Raw genomic sequence first — 23366 nt, forward strand, 5'->3', positions numbered from 1 at the left:
TATGCGGGAGGTGATATGCAATGCATATGCGTGCTCCGGAAGGGAAAGATTGAACCAGGCCTCAACTTGGAAAACCAAGAGTGCTGCTGGAAATATGGGTTGATTTCGGTCGAAATCGATATAAAGATCACCGGAATCGGATGCACGGTTTGGAAATGGCAAGCAAAACAAGAATGGCACAATCCTGCGATTAACAGCATGATGCCATCTAGAATGCAACAAGAAACTAAGCTACTGCACTCCAACATAGCAAGAAAGCACATGGAAGTGATCCACTCAAGATGCTTGACAAAATATGAACACTGAGCTACGGCTAAATCACACAATAGCAGGTTAAAACAAGCATGGAAAAAGTGCAAAAGATAACAACATCTCAGACTTAGTGAAAATAACATGTCAGGAATTAACATCAGGAAGCAAAGTTTAGAGCAAGATAACAACATGCTACAGGAACATATCATGGCAAGGCAAGGCATGGCATGAAAGTACTCAAAGCATATAACAAAAGTCCCTTACTGACCATAAGACAAAAGGGATCAGAAAATACAATGGCACTCATGTAAACATAGCAAGTTTCGTTAACAGATTCAGACTTAGCAGAAAACTGGACATGGCATGAACATAATTACGAAGGCATGTTTGCGAGTTCGATGCACTCACCACAAGGCATTGCATGAAAAACTAAGCATACACCCAGCAAGAAGACATGATCAATAAGCTAACCATGCCAAGAAAAATCTCATAGCATGCATGGATCAACTACAATAACCTTGGCAAAATTGATTAACACGTAAACAATCTGCTAGGAACATTTTATAGCAAAAGTAGATCAAGATTGAGTCATGCTAGGGTACTCCATAATTGCAAACAAAGACATGGATGGATAGAATATAACAATATCTCAAAATCATCCTTACTGAACATGCTCAAAAGGGACATGGATCACTCTGTAGCAACAAGAAAACATGGCATAAAAATAACATCAGGAAAATGACTTAGAAGAATTCTAAGTCCCTGAAATCAGCAACATCACGAGAGTTACTTTGCATGCTTGTGCTAGTCACCACATTGATCACAAAAATACATGGCATACACCCCTGTAAAGATGGCATGACATAGCCCAAAACTCATGTAGAGCTCATGCTCATATGTAGCACACAATAATCATGGCAAAAATGACAAATGTCCATAATCTGTTAAGAAACAGAAACTTACATTACATAGCACTCTTGCAACAGCATTTAGGGCATCAAGATAGACTCAAACAAGCATGATGCAATGGAATGAAATGAAGAGGGCATCATGATGAACATTTTGATATCTCATGCACGCAAAACGGAGCATGACACAGGAAGTTATGGCATGATGAACATGGGCACATGAACCTGGAAACTTCGAGGACTTAGTGGAAAAAACATGGGCGTAGGATAGCTAAAGTGTGCACGAGGGGGGTTTAGAGGGATGGCTCACCATGGGCTCGGCCCAGGACGCTGGAGAGGGAAATGGACCTGCGCTGCTGGGCCGGTGGCTGATGTGGCCCAATACGGGGCCCACGAGCGCGAGGGGAGGCAGCCCACGAGCGAACGCTCGTCGTCTCCCCCGACAGGAGGAGGTCGATCTAGGCCGGACAAGGGCGGCGGTGCGGCAGAGCTCCGGCAAACGAGACGAAAGCGAGGCGGCGCGGGCGGCCAGATCCGCCGTATCCAGTGGAGAACGGGGCGGGACCACCGTTCCCGGCATCGGTGACGGCCGCCGGCGTCGATCGGAGCTTAACGGGCGGCGATGGAGGAACCTGTGGGAAGGGAAGATAGAGAGAGCGAGGTGAGAGAGGTCAGACAAAGGAGGAAGAAGGAGATGGGGACAGGCGCGGGGGCCGGCGACCTGATGCGGCAAGCGTGCCTCAAGGCGGCGGCGTGCTCCGGTGGTGTCGAGGCGGCGGTGGACGACGAACGCCGGTGAGTCGGCGGGGTGCTCCGGCGAAGTCCGGCAAAGGGCGCGCAGATCCGGCGACGCGGGCTCATGCGAGTGCGGCCCTGGGCCCCGATGGGCTTCGGCGGGCTTGCCCGGGGCCTGGGCGGGCCGCGGAGGAGAGAGAAGGCCGTGGTGGTGATGTGGCGGCGGCGGATTCGTCGGGGACGGCGGCGCGGACATGTCCGGCGCGGGGATTTTTGTCCGGCGGCGCGAGAGGAGCGGGGCTAGGGTTTCATCCGCGAAAATCTCGGGGGAGAGGACATATATATAGGTAGAGGGAGCTAGGAGAGTCCAAATGAGGTGCGGTTTTCGGCTACGCGATCGTGATCGAACGACCGAGAGGATGGAGGAGGTTTAGATGGGTTTTGGGACACTTTGGAGGGGTGTTGGGCTGCAACACACACGAGGCCTTTATGGTTCCTCGGTTAACCGTTGGAGTATCAAACAAAGTCCAAATGGCACGAAACTTGACAGGTGGTCTACAGGTAGTATACCAAGGCCGCTTGGCAAATCTCGGTCCAATCCGAGAACATTTAACACCCACACATGAAAAGAGGCAAAAGGGGACACCGGAGGACATAGGAGCGCCAGATTGCAAAACAGACAACGGGGAAAATGCTCGGATGTATGAGACGAACACGTATGCAAATGCGATGCACATGATGACATGATATGAAATGCATGACACGCAAACAAATGACAAGGCAACAACAGCGAATAACTGGAAGACACCTGGCGCAACGGTCTCGGGGCGTTACAACACTCCACCACTACGAGAGGATCTCGTCCCGAGATCTAGAATGGCACCGGAGAGAAAATGGAAGAGGAAAAGAGAAGGTAAAACTAAGTTGCTTCTTTGACAAACGAGTGAAACCAAAGAACCTTGAGATGTTGAACAACTTGGAAGAACGAATACAACGGAGATGAGCGAAGTTGAAAAAAACACTTCGTTAGGAACGAGGAACAAGGAAGAACAAATTCGGACAACACTCTGTTTGAAAAGTGATAAGAAACTTGATAGGATGAAAAGAACTTGAGCAGAGGACACAACACTCCGGTTAAATGGATAAGCAAAAGAAAGAAACATGATCTTGACAAAACAAGATGATGGGTCGAAGAGAGCAACATCACAATGCCTCCGGAAGAAATGAGAGAATGGAATGGCATGAACGGAGGGAAAACAAGGTCTTGAGAGAGCACACTTACAACAAATGCTGGAATGGAGTTGTTGGATTATCAACAACGAAAAGCATAAACTTGATATGGTCTTATGGAATACATCTCAAAATTATGAGGTGACAATCTGCCACTCGCGGAAAAAGGTTGGATTGATAAGAACAAGGAGACGAGAAACTTATTTCACCGGGAGGATAAAAGAAGAACTTGGGTCATTTATGAGCACCATAAATAGCAACAATCCTTAGGGAAGGCTTTAGGTGAAACATAACACAAGATAACTCCAACGAAGAGGTTGATGGATTTAAAATACCTCATTCTTAACAACATGTGAATCATGAAACATGAACTCAAATTATCAAGAATGACATAATACCACCTCCAATGATACGGTAGAAAGAATTGCACTCCGGATAGCAAGATGAAAAATGCTTGAGCTCCTCTGAAAAGAATCTTGATGAACAATTCGAGGAGGAATTAAATCCTTTATGAACCATCATGTAGATCCTCCATGAAGAACTCCGGTAACAAAATGATGATCAAATGAAAGGAAAGAGAAGTTGAAAACACAAGGTGAAGCCTTGCGATGATTTAGATGAATCTCCGTGGTGATATAATTGCGAGAGCTTGGAACTCTGGGAAAGAAAGATAAAGCATCTCGAACCGAGAATGTGATATGATGAACCACTCCGAAAAGCAGGAAATTAAATCACTTGGACGAAACAATAATTAGAATTACGTTATGCGAATCCTTCACCAATTAAATCGACGAGCAAATGGATTTGGCATACTACTTATTCTCGTAGAAAGGATTAAGATAGATATGGAGCAAACTTGAGAAGGTCTTCGATGATCCCCCGATAGGATGAAAGAACGAATGAATCTGTATGATAATGAAGGAGAAGAACTCTTGAACGAACCACCGTAAGAATTAAAAACGATCAAGGAAAAGATAGCGAAACACCAGGAAAAATTAGCATATGAACGAAGATTCTTGAGGGAATGAGAACGAAGAGATCACGAGCTGATTAGAGAAAACTTGAATGATGCACCGGTAAGATTTGGAGAACGATAGCTTAAAGCTGAGAAAGAATAGTTCTGAGATGATGGGTTAAGAAGAATCAAACTGAAAAGTCTCCTGAATTGCTTCGGATGGGTGAAAAGAATTCTCACAATCAAAACAATTATGAGAGGATGTCATAAGGCTAGCACCATGAATCTTGAAGAGAATGGAGCAAGATATGGAGGAAAACTCTTCGTTGGTCTTAAAATGTTGAGAATGACGATGAGAAACGCCACCATGAATTGTTGAGATACTCCAGGATGACAAATTTAAAGGTTGAGCCAACGGTGAAGAATTTGGAAGACCTTGATGAAAGACATTTGACTGATGATAACTCATTCTTACGTTAAACTTCAAAAAGAATTTGAGAGTAACTCCATGGAAGATTAGAAGAGTCAGGTAAGATCCTGGGAAAAGACCTGTGGGTTAGGGCCCACTCAAAAGATACACCGTTGAACAATTTAAAAGAGAGATTGCACCGGTTGAATTAAATGGCTTGAATGAGATAACAACCATGAAATATGTTGAACGGATCTTGAATGACAATACGAGCCTTTTGAGATATCTTCAGCACTCCGGAACAATAGAGTAGCAAGAGTGGATGATTAAGAGGTGCACCGACATGAGAAGGTATTTGAAACGAGGAAAAGGATATGATCAACAAAGCTTGAATTGGATCCACCGGAGAAGAAAAGAGAACGAAGAATGATAAACTAGAAGCTCCGTTAGAATCTTCATGAGAATCACCGGATAAGAACATTGAAAGACAAGAATGAAGAGTCTTCACATTCATAAGATGGATACTTGATTAAGAAAACTGAGTCCTTGAAGAAAAAGGGTGGGAGGGCGGGAAAACAAAGGCAACTTGGGACGGATGAAACAAACAACATTGAGAAGAACTGATAATTGATCTTGCTGATGTTGAAATGATCGGATCCACTTGAAGAGAAACACGCCGGTTGAAAAAGAATTAACATGACAACCTAGATGATCAAGAGGGATTAGTATTCACATAGAAATATGAGAACACCGTTTAGGAAAGGTATGGAATCAACATTTGACTTCGAAGCAACTCGAATACCACAAACAAAACAAAACAAAGGATTGGCTTGCAAAATAAGCCGGGACAAACATATGATAGAGATTTTGTCCGAAGTTTTCGTGGTGGGGCCCACACGGGCTCGATCGTACAACACCATCATGTACAAGGCAGTGCACATGACATACGAAGCGTCCCCGAGTCAGCATAGCCAAGGACTCTTTAAGACACAACGAGACCACTGTAAAACCAACCGTGGATAGGCGGACCACTAGATGTCGAACCCCAATTTCATATCATACATCTGTCGGAAAGATATCCTAGGAGCTACTTGAATTCCCACTTATAAACTCCTGAAACTTTCTAGTTATGCAATCAGGTGTTGGGGATACAGGGGAAGCATAATATCTCACCCAAACTAACAAATCCTACATCCAGTTGTATCCATCCTTCAACACATAACCAAGAAACCTTCGGAAATCATTTACCTCAACCTTTGAAAAGCATCTGTTATACGAGTTATGGCAATACTCCCGAACTCCCGCCCCAGTACTGGGTGGCGTCGAGGTTATCTCACCAACAACTGCATAAAAGAGATTTTCGATGTCGGTGAAACTCAGGTATTCCAGAACTGCAACGATAAAATTGTGACGACAACACCTCGGAGCTCAACTCCCCGGGACACTGCCACAACCCCTAAATGTCAGGAGGCACCAAGAACAATGTTCTCGTCACAAAACCATCAGAACGATTCCAAGATACCCGCGTGATCCTAAATTTTTTTAGTGAAATTTGAGAAGAGAAGAGTCAAAACTCTACGTCAGGATGCCTCACCAGAGCGACGAAGGGACTGAGGAGTAAAAAGAATCCTACTCTCCGATATATATAATCCTATGAGACTCAAAACATTTTTCTAGACTCAACAACGCCAGCGATTCGATCAAGCAGGGGACTCCTAAGTCGGGGAAGGCTCTGATTACCAACTTGTAACACCCACGATGCGGCTATATCTCCCACGTGTCGGAGCACGACTTAGAGGCATAACCGCATTGTAGGCATGTCGCAAGAGGGGTAATCTTTACACATCCCATATACTGAATAAGAAAGAGGTACAGAGTTGGCTTACAATCGCCACTTCACACAATACACGAATAAAGCATTACATCATCCAGATACAAACAAGGTCCGACTACAGAACCAAAATAAAAGAAGACTACCCCTAATGCAAAAGATCCCCGATCGCCCCGACTGGGCTCCACTACTTATCAACTGGAAATGAAACATCACAACGAACAAGGTATTCATCGAGCTCCTCCTTGAGCTCGGGTGCGTCACCTGCACGTTATCATCGGCACCTCCAATCTGGTTTTGGAAGTAATCTGTGAGTCACGGGGACTCATCAATCTCACACCCTCGCGATCAAGACTATTTAAGCTTATGGGTAGGAAAAGGTATGTGAGGTGGAGCTGCAGCAAGCACTAGCATATATGGTGGCTAACATACGCAAATGAGAGCGAGAAGAGAAGGCAAAGCATGTTCGAGAATCTATGATCAAGAAGTGATCCTAGACTACTTACATTCAAGCATAACTCCAACACCGTGTTCACTTCCCGGACTCCGCCGGAAAGAGACCATCACAGCTACACACGCGGTTGATGCATTTTTAATTAAGTTAAATGTCAAGTTCTCTACAACCGGACATTAACAAATTCCCATCTACCCATAACCGCGGGCACGACTTTCGAAAGTTCAAAACCCTGCAGGGGTGTCCCAACTTAGCCCATCACAAGCTCTCACGGTCAACAAAGGATATTCCTTCTCCCAGGAAGACCCGATCAGGCTCAGAATCCTGGTTACAAGACATTTCGACAATGGTAAAACAAGACCAGCAAAGCCACCCGGATGTGCCAACAAATCCCGATAGGAGCTGCACATAACTCGTTCTCGGGGCACACCGGATTGTCCAAGGTTCCGGTAGGCCAGCCCAGAGTTGCCCCTGGTGGCCACCGGCGGCTGACAGGTTGGACCAACACTCAGAGGAGCACTGGCCCGGGGGTTTAAAATAAAGATGACCCTTGAGTCTGCAGAACCCAAGGGAAAAAAGGCTAGGTGGCAAATGGTAAAACCAATGTTGGGCCTTGCTGGAGGAGTTTTATTCAAGGCGAACTATCAAGGGGTTCCCATTATAACCCAACCGCGTAAGGAACGCAAAATCAAGGAACAAAACACCGGTATGACGGAAACTAGGGCGGCAAGAGTGGAACAAAACACCAGGCATAAGGCCGAGCCTTCCACCCTTTACCAAGTGTATAGATGCATTAATTAAATAAGAGATATTGTGATATCCCAACAAAATATCCATGTTCCAACAAGGAACAAACTTCATCTTCACCTGCAACTAGCAACGCTATAAGAGGGGCTGAGCAAAGGGGTAACATAGCCAAACAACGGTTTGCTAGGAGAAGGTGGGTTAGAGGCTTGACATGGCAATATGGGAGGCATGATAAGCATGTGGTAGGTATCGTAGCATAGGCATAGCAATAGAGCGAGCAACTAGCAAGCAAAGATAGAAGTGATTTCGAGGGTATGGTCATCTTGCCTGCAAAGTTCTCCGAGAAGACGAAAGCTTTATCCTCGTAAGCATACTCAACGGGTACCTCGAACACGAACTCATCTTAACTTGTTTTAATGAATCGTGCTCATTGTATTCCTTTTAACTCCTTTCTTTTACCTTTTCAGGAGGTGTCTCATTCTTCAGGCAACTCATCACAAACACAATTTCCGGCTTTCAAGATTGCTCATGGGTAATCAGAAATCCTCTTTTCTTCTGGGTTGATCAATTGTATCTTGATGCTGACTGTCCTGTAATATATATTTTTTCCTTTAGCGGCCAGGCTAAATCCAAGAAGGCGAAGGTAACAAAACCGACGGAAGACCCGCCAGTGCTAGCATCTGACCCGGCTAGGCCGCCCTCTCCTTTAACCGACGCCCCAAAAGATCCGCCTATGGCCAATGAAGCAAATCCTCCGGAGCCATCCCTTGACGAAGCCACTGAAAATCCTTCTACAGCTGAACCGTCAAGCTCAATCGTCCCGCCATCTCCACATGCTCAAAATGTTCAAATTACTGGGAGCCGCTTTATTGAGCCGGGGAACCCAACGGTGTTGGCTCGGTGCACAGCAAAGCAAGAAGCAATTGAGAGGCAGAATGTTCGCTTTGATGTTGTCAACTATGACCGTCTTAATGCCAGTGATATCTTATTCGGCTATCTCAGTCATGTACACTCCAGTCGTGAGTCTGAGATCGAGATGGTCAAGCAGCTTCAGTTGAAGTATGAGGTACGTTTGTTCCGGTTTACCAATATTCCTTCAGCCCCCAAGTCTTCAGATTATGAGAGAAACGAAATAACCTGTAGACTTAGAATATAAGCCGATACTTTTACCTCTGAATCTTTGCCTGGTATTGATAGAACAAAACTTCACCCATAGTCCCCAAGGACCGGTTTATTTTGATCATTAATGAATCGGTACTTTAGAATTTAAAACTGTCTTTAAAGTACTTAACACTCCAGCTTAACCTTGATAAATTTGCTGAACTGTGTACATTAGCCCCCAAGTGCCAAGTGTTGTTACTTTGTAAAAGACTTGGGACTTCAAATATATTTGGTAGAGTCGTAAAAATTTGATTTGGCATACATTAGCCCCCAAGTGCCAAGTGGTTTATTCGTAAAGTAGTTGGGACTTGAATCTTGAATTTGGATACTGGAGTTTAAAACCAAGTCTTGACTTATCTGAATGTTTCACAGAATGCATTGTCTAAACTAAACTCTCAACTGACTGACGCAAAGACCCGGCTAGCGAGTCAGGAGTCAGAAATGAAATCTTCCACCTCCAAACTGCAAATAAGCCTTTCTGAAACGGAAAATTTGAAGACCAGCTGTGCTGCCAAAGAGAAAACTTGGGAAAAATGAGAAAACACTCCTGACCCGTCGAGCTGAGACAACCGAAATAGCTCTGAAAGAAATTTCAATAGAGCTGAACAATTTGAAGGGCCGGGTGTCTCAAATGGTTGCTGCTATCTTTGGTAAGTTGCTTGAGTTGATCTTTAATGTGATTTTTGCCAAACTGGAATATGATCCGCCAACTGACTCTGTTAAAAATATATACAGGTCCGTGAAGTAAAAATCTGAGCCAAGACCCGTTGATTAAACTGAAGGCAGTATACACCTTGGTTGAACAATTGTACATTGGTGCACAACGGGCTTTGGCCGCTATCTCTCCTGCAAATCAAGGACCCAACCGGCTTAGTGATGTCCTGAACAAGATGTCCATCCTTCCTGCCTGGTTCCAAGAAGTAAAACGCTCCTGTGTGCGAGCCGGAGCTTTGACTGCCCTAAGCCGCTCCAAGGCTTGGGTGCCAGACCTAGACCCGGCGGACATAGCAAGGGGCTATCCTACCGTGAAGGAGGACGGGTCTCCTTTTAGTCAGGATGACTTCATAGCCTGTGTCCGCGTAATCCGGCCCCAGGCGACTAGTCTTGGAGATGACACCAATGTTGACAAGTACCAGCCGGGTTTTGATAGTGAAAATAAGAAGATGGCCACTCCTTCATACAAAGTAGCAGATCTGATCCCACCTGTGAGAGAAGATGCCTTTGCCCCGGAAATTGACCCGGTCGGCCTGATTGACGACGAAGCCGAATTTGTCGCCATGAACGGCTTTGATTGGTCAAAATCCAACTTCCAGCAAACAGAAGGTGGTGAACCGGTGAGGGAGGGACGATGATCATCTTCCTAGGCTTATAAAGCCTTGTAATAACTTTAGTTAAAAACACTGCATGTTTGCTTATGACGTCGTGCATGAAATACTTCTTATGTGAATCTGTGTTTCAGATGTCAATGTATGCCTTATTTAATCTTTGTCTCTGCAATGCTTGAATTATGTTCCTGTGAATACAAGGAAAAAACTGGCAAGGTGGTTTAGAACCAACTAGGCTTAAACACCTAATGCACAACCCATAAATTTACCTCAATAAGAAAAATAGAGACAAATATAAATAAAGGATAAGGTTGAATACTAACTCTTGAGTTAATGCAGTAGGTAAGCGCGTATAAGTAAAAACCATACCTTATCCTTGTTGATCCTTAGATCGCCGGTTTAAATAACCCAGGTGATGAATTGATAATTCAATATGCATGAAAAGTTAATACTCCTTGAATATTCAATTATCATCGTATCATAGTAGCTCGTACCTTTGGATCCTTGAACCACCGGCTTGAATAACCCAGGTGGCTGTGTTGTCCAATAATTGAGCCAGTGAAGAAAACCAGGCTATCTTATTTGTAATATTGAAACAACAAAACTCAAAGGCAAGCAACAGATAATAAACATAATTTTAACTCTGTATTCAAAAGGTTGGGGGTTTCTGATTCGAATACGATCAATAAACTGGACCAAAGGGGTTAAGCTAAGGTTCAAATACGACCATATAGCCCCCAGTGGCTTTGGCGTTGCGCCGATCAAGAGGGTACCGACAGCTATGTTCTCTTTGATTCGAATACGACCTACGTTTGAACAGGAAGCCCCCAAATGACCTTGAGAGGTTTTTAACGACCCTGATTCGAATACGATCCAAGTCGGACTCAAAAGGGGTTAAGCTATGATTTGGATACGATCCAAGAAGCCCCCAAGTGAGTTTGGCCTTGAGCCGATCAAGAGGTTTACGACAGCTATGTTCTCTTTGGTTCGAATATGACCTATGTTTGAACAGGAAGCCCCCAAGTGACCACAAGACTTGCAGCTAGATTCGGATACGATCATGAGCTGGACCAAAAAGGTTAAACTTGATTCAAATATGATCAGCTCCTTAATAGTCATTTGTAAGAAACAATAAAGATGTATAGTCTATGAAAAGAAAGGAGACCGATGGTCTTACTTTATTGCTTATCATAATATATACAACGTGGATGTATGTACATGTTGAGAGCCGGCGACTCAGGTGTAATATGGCCGAAGTTGAGCAATGTTCCATGGCTGGTGGGTCTCCTCTTCCGACTTACGTGAGTCTGCATGCTCTCGAACGTCAATGAGGTAGTAGGACCCATTGTTTAAATTTTTACTGACCACAAAGGGTCCTTCCCAAGGTGGAGATAACTTGTGTGCATCTGAAAGATCTTGGATGAGCCAGAGCACCAAGTCGCCTTCCTAAAAAGTCCCGGACTTAACCCGGCGGCTGTGATAACGACGCAGGTCCTATTGATAAATTGCTGACTGTGCTGCTGCTATGTCTCTTTCTTCATCCAACAAGTCAAGCGCATCCTGTCTGGCTTTTTTATTGTTAGCTTCAACATAAGCCGCCACACGGGGCGAGTCATGACGGATATCACTAGGCAATACTGCTTTTGCTCCATAAACCATGAAGAAGGGTGTGTAACCCGTAGACCTGTTGGGTGTAGTATTGATGCTCCATAACACTGAAGGCAACTCCTCTACCCAACAACCCGGTGTTCGCTGTAAAGGAACCATAAGCCAGGGTTTTAGCCCTTTTAGAATTTCCTGATTGGCTCTCTCAGCTTGACCATTGGATTGCGGATGAGCTACAGAAGAAACATCAAGCCGGATGTGCTCTCGCTGACAAAATTCTTCCATAGCCCCTTGGGATAAATTAGTGCCATTGTCTGTGATAATACTGTGTGGAAAACCGAAATGGAAGATTACTTTTTTCATGAAGTGAACCACCGTGGCTGCATCACACTTACTCACAGGCTCTGCCTCAACCCATTTGGTGAACTTATCAACAGCCACCAAGAGATGTGTCTTTTTATCCTTAGACCTTTTGAAAGGTCCCACCATGTCAAGCCCCCAGACTGCAAACGGCCAAGTGATTGGAATCATCCGGAGCTCTTGAGCCGGCACATGCGCTTGTCGTGCGAATTTTTGACATCTGTCACATCTACTGACCAGATCTTCTGCATCAGTGTGAGCCGTCAACCAGTAGAAACCGCGATGAAATGCCTTGGCCACTAAAGATTTTGACCCGGCGTGATGACCACAATCGCCTTCATGGATCTCACGAAGGATTTCTTGACCTTCTTCGGGGGAAACACACCATTGAAATGCTCCGGAAAACTGCGATGAAATAACTCTCCATCCGAAATCGTCATGGACTTAGATCGCCGGGTTATCTGCCGAGCCAGAGTCTCATCCGCTGGCAACTCTCCCCGGGTCATGTAAGCCAAGAATGGCACCGTCCAATCTGGGATGACATGAAGAGCCGCCACCAACTGCGCCTCTGGGACAGGAACAGCTAAATCTTCTTCTATGGGCAACTTGACAAAGGGGTTATGCAAAACATCTAAAAAGGTGTTGGGTGGTACCGGCTTGCGCTGAGACCCCATCCGGCTTAAAGCATCAGCTGCTTCGTTCTTTCGACGGTCAATGTGTTCCACCTGATAACCTTTAAAATATCCTGCAACAGTATCGACCTCTCGGTGATAAGCCGCCATGAGAGGGTCTTTGGAATCCCACTTGCCAGATACTTGCTGAGCCACTAGATCTGAGTCACCAAGACATCTGACCCGGCTCAAGCTCATCTCCTTTGCCACTCGAAGACCATGGAGCAATGCTTCATACTCTGCTGCGTTGTTAGTGCATGGAAACATCAACCGTAACACATAACAAAATTTATCACCTTGTGGGGAAGTTAATACGACTCCAGCCCCCGAGCCTTCCAATTTCCTAGGTCCATCAAAATGAATAGTCCAATATGTGTTGTCCGGCTTCTCTTCTGGCATATGCATCTCTGTCCAGTCATTGATGAAGTCAACCAGGGCTTGAGACTTAATCGCAGTACGTGGGACATACTTCAGCCCATGAGACCCAAGCTCAATTGCCCACTTGGCAACTCGCCCTGTGGCTTCTCTGTTTTGAATAATGTCTCCCAAAGGAGCAGAGCTAACCACAATGATTGGATGTCCCTGAAAGTAATGCTTAAGCTTCCGGCTTGCCATGAACACCCCATAAACAAGCTTCTGCCAATGTGGATATCGTTGCTTAGATTCAATTAGCACTTCACTGACATAATAAACCGGCCACTGAACCGGATGCTCTTTGCCAGCCTCCTTGCGCTCTACCACCATTGCCACACTAACAGCTCATGAGTTGGCAGCCACGTATAACAATAGCGGCTCTTTCTCAATTGGAGCAGCTAGGACCGGCGGCTCAGCCAGTTGTGCCTTCAGATCCTCAAAAGCGGCGTTCGCAGCATCGCTCCAAACAAAAACATCCGTTTTCTTCATCAACTGATACAGAGGCATAGCCTTTTCCCCTAACCGGCTTATGAACCGGCTCAAAGCGGCCACACGACCCGCCAGTCGTTGAACATCATTGACGCAGGTTGGTTTGGCTAGAGATGTAATTGCCTTGATTTTCTCCAGGTTAACTTCAATACCTCGGTTAGACACCAGAAAACCCAAGAGCTTGCCGGCTGGCACTCCAAAAACACACTTGGCCGGGTTAAGCATCATCTTGTAAACCCGAAGATTATCAAAAGTCTCTTTCAGGTCTGTGACCAAGGTTTCCTCTTCCTTGGATTTCACCACTATATCATCCACATAGGCATGAACATTGCGCCCAATTTGATTGTGAAGACAATTCTGCACACACCGCTGATAAGTTGCCTGGGCACTCTTAAGCCCAAAAGGCATAGACACATAGCAGAAAGCCCCGAAAGGAGTTATAAACGCTGTCTTTTCTTGATCCTTGACTGCCATCTTAATCTGATGATAACCGGAGTAAGCATCTAAGAAACTCAACCGTGCGCAACCCACCGTAGCATCAATGATTTTATCAATACGGGGAAGAGCAAAAGGATCAGCCGGACAAGCTTTGTTCAAATCTGTGTAATCCACACACATACGCCAGGTGCCATTCTTTTTTAGTACAAGCACCGGGTTAGCTAACCATTCTGGGTGAAAGACCTCCACAATGAACCCGGCTGCCAAGAGCCGGGCCACCTCTTCTCCGATGGCCTTGCGCCTTTCTTCATTGAACCGCCGGAGAAACTGTCTAACTGGTTTAAACTTTGGATTGATATTAAGAGTGTGCTCACCGAGTTCCCTCGGGACACCCGGCATGTCTGAAGGTTTCCATGCAAAGATGTCCCGGTTCTCACGGATGATGAACTGTCTGAAGCTTTCCTATTTCGGATCCAAGTTTGCGCTGATGATGAATTGTTTGGATGAATCGCCATGCACAAAGTCAACCATCTTAGTGTCATCAGCTGATTTGTATTTTAACTCCGGCTCATGCTCTGCTATTGGTTTCTTTAATGACTTCATGTCCGCCGGGTCAACATGATCCTTGTAGAATTTCAACTCCTCTGTTGCACAAACAGATTCAGCATAGGCAACATCCCCCTCTTCACATTCCAAGGCTATCCTCCGGCTCCCATGGACTGTAATGGTGCCCTTGTGACCCGGCATCTTGAGCTACAGATATACGTAACACGGCCGAACCATGAACTTGGCATAAGCTGGCCGCCCAAACAGAGCATGATATGGGCTTTTGATTTTAACCACTTCAAAGGTTAGTTTTTCTGCTGTGGAGTCATACTCATCCCCAAAGGCTACTTCCAGCTCGATCTTACCAACTGGGTATGCCGACTTACCAGGTACCACACCATGAAAAACAGTGTTGGATTGTTTAAGATTTCTATCCGTCAATCCCATCCGACGGAACATCTCATAGTAAAGGATGTTGATGCTGCTGCCTCCATCCATGAGTACCTTAGTAAACTGGTACCCACCAACCTGAGGTTCCACTACCAAAGCCAAGTGACCCGGATTATCAACCCGGGGCGGGTGATCCTCTCTGCTCCACACAATAGGCTGCTCCAACCAACGTAAATAACGTGGAATTGCCGGTTCAACGGCATTGATGGCCCTCTTGCGAAGCTTCCGGTCCCTCTTACATAAACTGGTAGTAAAGACATGATACTGTCCGCTACTCAACTACTTCGGGTTGCTCTGATAGCCGGATTGCTGTTGCTGCTGATTCCCTTGGCCGTGTTGCTGATTATATCCTCCTTGGTGACCAGGATAACCCTGACCGTGAAAACCTCCTCCGCTTGAACCGGCGCCCGGGCCCTGAAAGCCACCTCCACCTGAGCCGCCACCTGGGACGTGACCCCCATCAAATGCATTTGAATTCTTAAATGCCTTCATGATCGTGCAATCCTTCCACAAGTGGGTGGCTGGTTTCTCCCGGGTGCTGTGTTTTGGACAAGGTTCGTTCAACAACTTCTCAAGGGTGGGGCCTGACCCGCCCAATCGAGGGGGTTGTCTACCCTTGCGCCGCTGATTACCACCCTGCGCATTGGTATTGGCAACAAACTCATCAGCCTTACGTTTATTACCTCCTTGATTCGCCGGGTTATGCTAGTGACCCTTGCCATTGCCATTCTTCTTTCCCTTCGTTGCCTTTTCTTCGTCAGACACCGCGTCTTTGGTGGTATCAGAATCAGCATACTTGACAAGAGCCGCCATCAATGTTCCCATGTCATTACAGTCACGTTTAAGCCGCCCCAACTTCTTCTTCAGAGGTTCAAAACGACAATTTTTCTCCAACATCAAAACTGCTGAGCTGGCATCCATCTTATCAGATGAATGTATTATCTCCTTGACCGGGCACACCCAATGGGTTGTAGACTCTCCATCCTCTTGCTTGCTGGTCAGGTCCACAATCGACATCGGCTGCTTACATGTATCCTTAAAGTTCTGGATGAACCGTGCCTTTAACTCTGCCCATGAGCCGATAGAATTGGGTGGCAATCCTTTCAACCAAGTCCGAGCCGTTCCATCCAACATCATGGTAAAATACTTGGCCATTGCAGCATCGCTAACCTCCAACAGCTCCATAGACATCTCATAACTCTCAATCCAAGCCCCCGGCTGTAAGTCAGCCGTGTAATTAGGCACCTTACGAGGCCCCTTGAAATCCTTGGGCAACCGCTCATTGCGTATGGATGGGACCAGGCAAGGTACGCCTCCGATTCTTGTGGCCACTCCTGCCTCAATCGAGGTTGCAGGATAAGACGGAAAGGTTTGGTGAGCCGCCTGCTCCGATGCTATCTGAGCCACCCGTTCGGCCTCTTGACGAATCTTCTCCTGATCCGCCAAGTTAAGGGCTCCAGCCCGCACTGGCTCATGCCTATATGGCCGGCTGTGGCGTTGAGCGTTACTTGACATTTCTGCGGACTGCATGTGCCTACTATAGCTCGGGCTCTGGCTTGGGCGAGGGGTTGAATGAATCCTGTCTCGACTGTAAGAGTATGCATCCTGCTGGGCCAGAGCTGTCTGAAGTAGTTCTCTCACCCTTCGGGTTTCAAATGCTGCTGGCGAGTCGCCTTCCATTGGGAGAGCTGCCAAACGAGCTGACGCGGCAATGAGGTTTTCCATAGGGTTGGAGAAGTGGCCCGGAGGTGTTGCTACATAACAAGGAGGAGCTGTATTCATGCGAGGCGGCTCCATGGTTCGTGGCTGAGCCGGTGCACCGGGTGTCGCGACCCGGTTTGCTTCCGGCGGGTTTCTCCCCCCGGCTCCAGGTGTATGGAACAGGTTCCTTGGATCCAGCGTTAGAGGCAGTCACGATTGAGTTTTCCGATGCCTCCTCCTCATGACCTCGTTTGACGCATTAAGATCCACCGAGAGCCGGAAAGTTTCTGCTTGAAGCTGCTGAGCACGAGCATCCAGAGCTGCTCGTTCCACTGCCATTCGGGTTTCCTCCGCGGCTAGATTTTCCTTAGCTTGCACCATCTCCTCCCGCATGCGTGCCACTTCTGCGTCATGCTGGGCTTTATCCGCCGATTCTACCACAGCGGTTAACAGAGTCATCAGCTTATCCATGAGGTCCATTAGAACTTGAGCCGAGGGGCGCGCGGGGTCTCCTGACCCGGTAGCTGCCGACCCGGTGGCTGCTGCTGTCGCTGCGATGGAGTTCTGCCCGGGCTGCGTCCCTGCCATGAAGACTCCAGCCCAATTCAGCGGCTCAAGGGGGTCGGGAATACTGCTGCCATCGGAACAGCCCCCGAGCATGCCGTCTTGCAGTTGGTACAACGAGTCCGTCTCACCTGTTGATGATGCAGTATCAGAGCAGATGGCCGTCTCCCCGCCTTCCATCGATCCTTCGGAGTATTCACCGCCATGGACGCAGCCTATGAAGGCATGCTTCACAACAGATTGAACACGGGTGGACCCGGCGTGCTGAGCCGTTTCGATGAGGTTGGTGTGGACGTCCGACCCAGGGCCTGACTCGCCGATCTGGCCGATGAAGACGTGAATGCCGCCAAAGGGGACCCGGTACCCGTACTCGATAGAGCCGGCCTCGGGGCCCCAGCCATCGTCGTTGATGTAGAGTTTGCCGTGACGACTCTTGGTCATCCGGCCCACAGCGTATCCCTTGAGCCCTTCAAAGTTGCCCTTCAAGAACTCAAATCCACCGTGTGCTGGCCCCACGGTGGGCGCCAACTATCGTGGAGTTGTCACGGCAGATGTCCTAGAGCAAGGACTTAGTCGTAGGGCCATCGCACTAGGAAGCTTAAAGGGGTTAATCGGGACAAATGACAAGAGAGAGTTTTTATACTAGTTCGGCCCCTTACGATGAAGGTAAAAGCCTACATCTAGTTGGGATTGGTATTGCTGAGGTTTCAATCTCCAAGAGGCTCAACTCGTCGGCTTGGTTATCGACTTGGTTGTTTCTTGCCCTAAGCCGCCACCGGATCATCCCCTTATATACATGGGTTGACGCCCGATGACCTACAGAGTCCCGGCCGGCTCATAATCGTGCCCGGCTCGGTGACTTCCTTTACATGCCTTTCTTTACAAGTCTTTCCTTACATACGGCGGTTTACAATATCGGGCCTTAAGCCGGCCCCAGGCCTCTGGGGCTTCTATATGTTTAATAAACTTGAATGCATATTGGGCTTCTTATGTAACCCGCCATTAATGCTGACCCGGCCCCTCCTGGGCGGGTCATACTGGTAGTAATATCCCCAACACTCTGGGCCTTGCTTCACAGGCTCTCGACCTTGCTTTATGGGTAGAACTTCCGGAGGTGCTGGATGTTCCAGGCGTTTGGGATAGGTGTCCCTTCTTGCGTCTCTAGGCGCACGACGCCAGGCCTGGAGATGTGGACGACCCTGAATGGGCCCTCCCACATGGTTGAAAGTTTGTGCAACCCTTTGATACGTCTCCAATGTATCTACTTTTCCAAACACTTTTGCCCTTGTTTTGGACTCTAACTTGTATGATTTGAATGGAACTAACCCGGACTGACGTTGTTTTCAGCAGAATTGCCATGATGTTGTTTTATGTGCAGAAAACAAAAGTTCTCGGAATGACCTGAAACTCCACGTGATGTCTTACAATAAATAATAAAAAATCCTCGCCAAAGATGAAGACCAGGGGGCCCACACCCTTCTCACGAGGGTGGGGGGCACCCCCCTAGGGTGCGCCCCTACCTCGTGGGCCCCCTATTGCGTCTCCGACTCCAACTCCACCTCCATATATTGAGTTTCGGGGAGAAAAAATAGGAGAGAAGATTTCATCGCATTTTACGATACGGAGCCGCCGCCAAGCCCTAAAACCTCTCGGGAGGGCTGATCTGGAGTCCGTTCGGGGCTCCGGAGAGGGGGATTCGTCGCCGTCGTCATCATCAACCATCCTCCATCACCATTTTCATGATGCTCACTGCCGTGCATGAGTAATTCCATCGTAGGCTTGCTAGACGGTGATGGGTTGGATGAGATTTATCATGTAATCGAGTTAGTTTTGTTAGGGTTTGATCCCTAGTATCCACTATGTTCTGAGATTGATGTTGCTATGACTTTGCTATGCTTAATGCTTGTCACTAGGGCCCGAGTGCCATGATTTCAGATCTGAACCTATTATGTTTTCATCAATATATGAGTGTTCTTGATACTATCTTGCAAGTCTATAGTCACATATTATGTGTTATGATCCGTTAACCCCGAAGTGGCAATAATCGGGATACTTACCGGTGATGACTGTAGTTTGAGGAGTTCATGTATTCACTATGTGCTAATGCTTTGTTCCGATTCTCTATTAAAAGGAGGCCTTAATATCCCTTAGTTTCCATTAGGACCCTGCTACCATGGGAGGGTAGGACAAAAGATGTCATGCAAGTTCTTTTCCATAAGCACGCATGACTATATTCGGAATACATGCCTACATTACATCAACGAACTGGAGCTAGTTCTGTGTCACCCTATGTTATGACTGTTACATGATGAACCACATTCGGCATAATTATCCATCATTGATCCGATGCCTACGAGCTTTCCATATACTGGTTTATGCTTATTTACTTTCCCGTTGCTATTGTTACAATCACTACAAAATACCAAAAACATTACTTTGCTTTCGCTACTCTTTTGTTACCGTTACCATCACTATCATATTACTTTGCTACTAAACACTTTGCTGTAGATACTAAGTTTCCAGGTGTGGTTGAATTGACAACTCATTTGCTAATACTTGAGAATATTCTTTGGCTCCCCTTGTGTCGAATCAATAAATTTGGGTTGAATACTCTACCCTCGAAAGCTGTTGCGATCCCCTATACTTGTGGGTTATTGTCGGTGTCAAAACCGGCGGATCTCGGGTAGGGGGTCCCGAACTGTGCGTCTAGGCTGGATGGTAACAGGAGGCAGGGGACACGATGTTTTACCCAGGTTTGGGCCCTCTTGATGGAGGTAAAACCCTACGTCCTGCTTGATTAATATTGATGATATGGGTAGTACAAGAGTAGATCTACCACGAGATCAGAGAGGCTAAACCCTAGAAGCTAGCCTATGGTATGATTGTATGTTGTGATTGTTGTCCTACGGACTAAAACCCTTCGGTTTATATAGACACCGGAGAGGGTTAGGGTTACACAAGGTCGGTTGCAAAGGAGGAGATATCCATATCCGTATCGCCTAGCTTGCCTTCCACGCCAAGTAGAGTCCCATCCGGACACGAGACGAAGTCTTCAATCTTGTATCTTCATAGTCCAATAGTCCGGCCAAAGGATATAGTCCGGCTGTCTGGATACCCCCTAATCCAGGACTCCCTCAGTAGCCCCTGAACCAGGCTTCAATGACGATGAGTCCGGCGCGAAGTATTGTCTTCAGCATTGCAAGGCGGGTTCCTTCTCCGAATACATCACAGAAGAATTTGAATATGAGGATAGTGTCCGCCCCTGCAAAATAAGTTCCACATTCCACCGTAGAGAGAATAATATTTTCGCAGATCTAATTTACTGGCTTGTTTTGGCAGCACAACGTTATGTCATGGCCCGGTGATTATTCGAACCATTTCCTTTAACCAGCCCCTCACATAACGCGAGGCAGTTTTTCGACACGTCTTGTCAAAGCAGAGATCATGTCCCCTTATTACAGGATTCTCATCAATACGGGCGTGGGTAACCCAACCGCGCCATTAATTGCGGCGCTTGGGGGATAAGCGAGTTTTACCAGGCAAGTGGGGACGCTTAGCTTCGTCCGCCCATATAAAGGGATAAGGATTCACCTTTCTATCCACGCCTTCTTCCTCCTTTGCTCATCCGTTTTTGCACACTCGAGCTTTAGCGCCCAAGTCCACACTTCCCACCTCAACCTTCTCCAACCATGTCCGGAGTGGGAGGCAGGTGGATGGTCTCCTCTGTCACGGAGGGAGACATCAAGAAACCGAGGAGAGCCGGATACCTGCCCGACGACATCGCGCACCGGCTCCCAGATGAGGGGCAGCTCATCCCCACCCCCAGGCCCCATGAGAGGGTAGTATTACTCACCCATTTCCTCCGCGGGATGGGATTCCCTCTCCATCCATTCGTCCGGGGGCTCATGTTCTATTACGGCCTGGATTTCCACGATCTGGCCCCGAACTTCATCCTCAACATCTCGGCGTTTATCGTCGTGTGCGAGGCCTTCCTCCGCATTAAGCCCCACTTCGGCTTATGGCTGAAGACCTTCAATGTCAAGCCGAAGGTGGTGGGCGGCCGCCAGGCGGAGTGCGGAGGCGCCATGGTGGGCAAGATGCCCAACGTAACATGGCTCGAGGGCTCCTTTGTGGAAACCATAAAGGGGTGGCAATCGGGGTGGTTCTACATCACCGAGCCACGCGACCCTGTATGGGCAGCGGCCCCCTAGTTCCGATCTGGCATCCCCACGCGGGTCACCTCCTGGAAAGAGAAGGGCCTGCCCTGGGGTAGTTCGGAAGAGCTGACCGGACTCCAAACATGCATTCAAAACATGGTGAACAAGAAGCTCAAGCTTGTCAACATAGTCCAAGTTATGCTCATCCGCCGGATCCTCCCATGCCAACAACGGGAGTTCAACTTGTGGGAGTTCGACCCGGCGCAACACCGAACTCTGAATAGGCTCTTCGACACGACTCATGAAGATGTCTGGAGGGTGCTGTTCAAAAGTGCCGAGGTCCCCCCTCCTATTACTGAGGATCACGGATTCAGCGCGAAGCGCCAAGCTAGTGCGGTAAGCTGCTTTACCTTTCACAGGATACTTGTTTTTTTATAGATTGACTCTATGCGGGGTCTAAACTCCCGTACCTTTGACAGGACTGGCAGAAGATGGCCGGACAGATCGACTGTCCGGCTCCTTTGCCCGAAGGCCCCGCAGACACTCTTCTGGCAAAGATGTTGACTCCGGCCCCTTATACGGTGCTGGAGAAGACCAAGAAGGCCAAGGGAACCCGAAAGAGTTCTCGACGCCAGGCGTCGTCGGACTCACCGTCCGATGACTCTGCGGCGCACTCTTCCCCCGAAGACTAGGAAGAAGAAGAAGATGATCCCCCACCGACTGGGGGAGACAGGAAAAGGAAGGCCGCCCCAACTGGGGGGGGCGAAGGGTCTAAGAAGGGAAGGACTCTCCTTCCGGACAGCTCCACCGCCGCCGACGAAGACGAAGACGAGTGGTTTCCCAGGGCCAAGCCCCCGGGGAGATCGTAAGTATTCGAATACCAGAGTAACCCATAGGATTCTTTTGTCGCACTGCTTTCCCTAACACCGAACACAATTATGCAGGCCGCCCCGAGCCAGTATCGATGTATCGTCGGACAGCTCCTTGGGCTTGTCGGACATGGATAGCGATCCAGTCCCGACCGCCACCTCCCCTCATCCTGCCGACGACGCCGAGGTGTTGTCTCAGGAGGCACCGGATCGAGGGGAGACAATCCTCGAGGCGCCTCAAGGCGACCTTCCGGACTCTGGGAGCCGGGGGGATGGGGCACCTGAGAGCTCCGAGTTCGGTCCTCAGCCGAACACCGCGCCGGAACCTCCAGCAGTTCCAGGCTCGGGCAGGCGGCCTCCTTCTAAAAGGGGCAAGACGTCTGTGCCGGTGACCTCTGTCCATCCAGTGGCGCCGAACAATCTGCTGGAAGCGCTTCGTAGCGCTTCCATCGACGAGGAGCACCGCACTATCATGAGTGCGGTGATCCAGAAGGTTCAGTCCGCCAAGAGCGGATTGACTGAAGCCTGTGCTAGCCTTCTAACAGGCTTCGAGGTAAGTGTTTTAAAATGTAGTAGAAATATTACCGCATAGACAGTAGCCCCTGATGCTTTGTTCGGTGTTCACAAAGAAAAGCCGAACAGAGGATCAAATAATATCGCAGGAGTCTAAAATAATTTTGTCAATATGCATATGCAGGCTTCGCTGCTGGCCCCGCCGCACTGACTGCGGAGGTCGCCGTACTGAAGCAGGACCTCGAGGGGTCCAGGAAAGAGCTCGGACTTGCCAAGAGGCAGCTCGAGGAGAACAAGGGTACGTAATACCCTGTCTATAGATATGTATATATAAAAGAGGACACGATTGCAAAATGACAAGATCATCGTATGTTTGCCAGGGGCCACGACCGAGGTGGCGACCCTGAAGCAAGTGCTAACCAAGGCCGAAGATAAAGCGGCCAAGGAGCGCACCGAGCGAGAGAAGCACGAGGCTCGGGTGGGCGAGGTGCAACAAGAGCTCCAGGCTCTCATGGCGAAGCACGAGGCGTTGGAGCTTGACTCAAAGACGTGGGAGTCTGAGCTTGCCGCGGCCCTCGAGAG

This window comes from Triticum urartu, chromosome 4, assembly GCF_003073215.2.
Source record: "Triticum urartu cultivar G1812 chromosome 4, Tu2.1, whole genome shotgun sequence".
Taxonomy (NCBI): domain Eukaryota; kingdom Viridiplantae; phylum Streptophyta; class Magnoliopsida; order Poales; family Poaceae; genus Triticum; species Triticum urartu.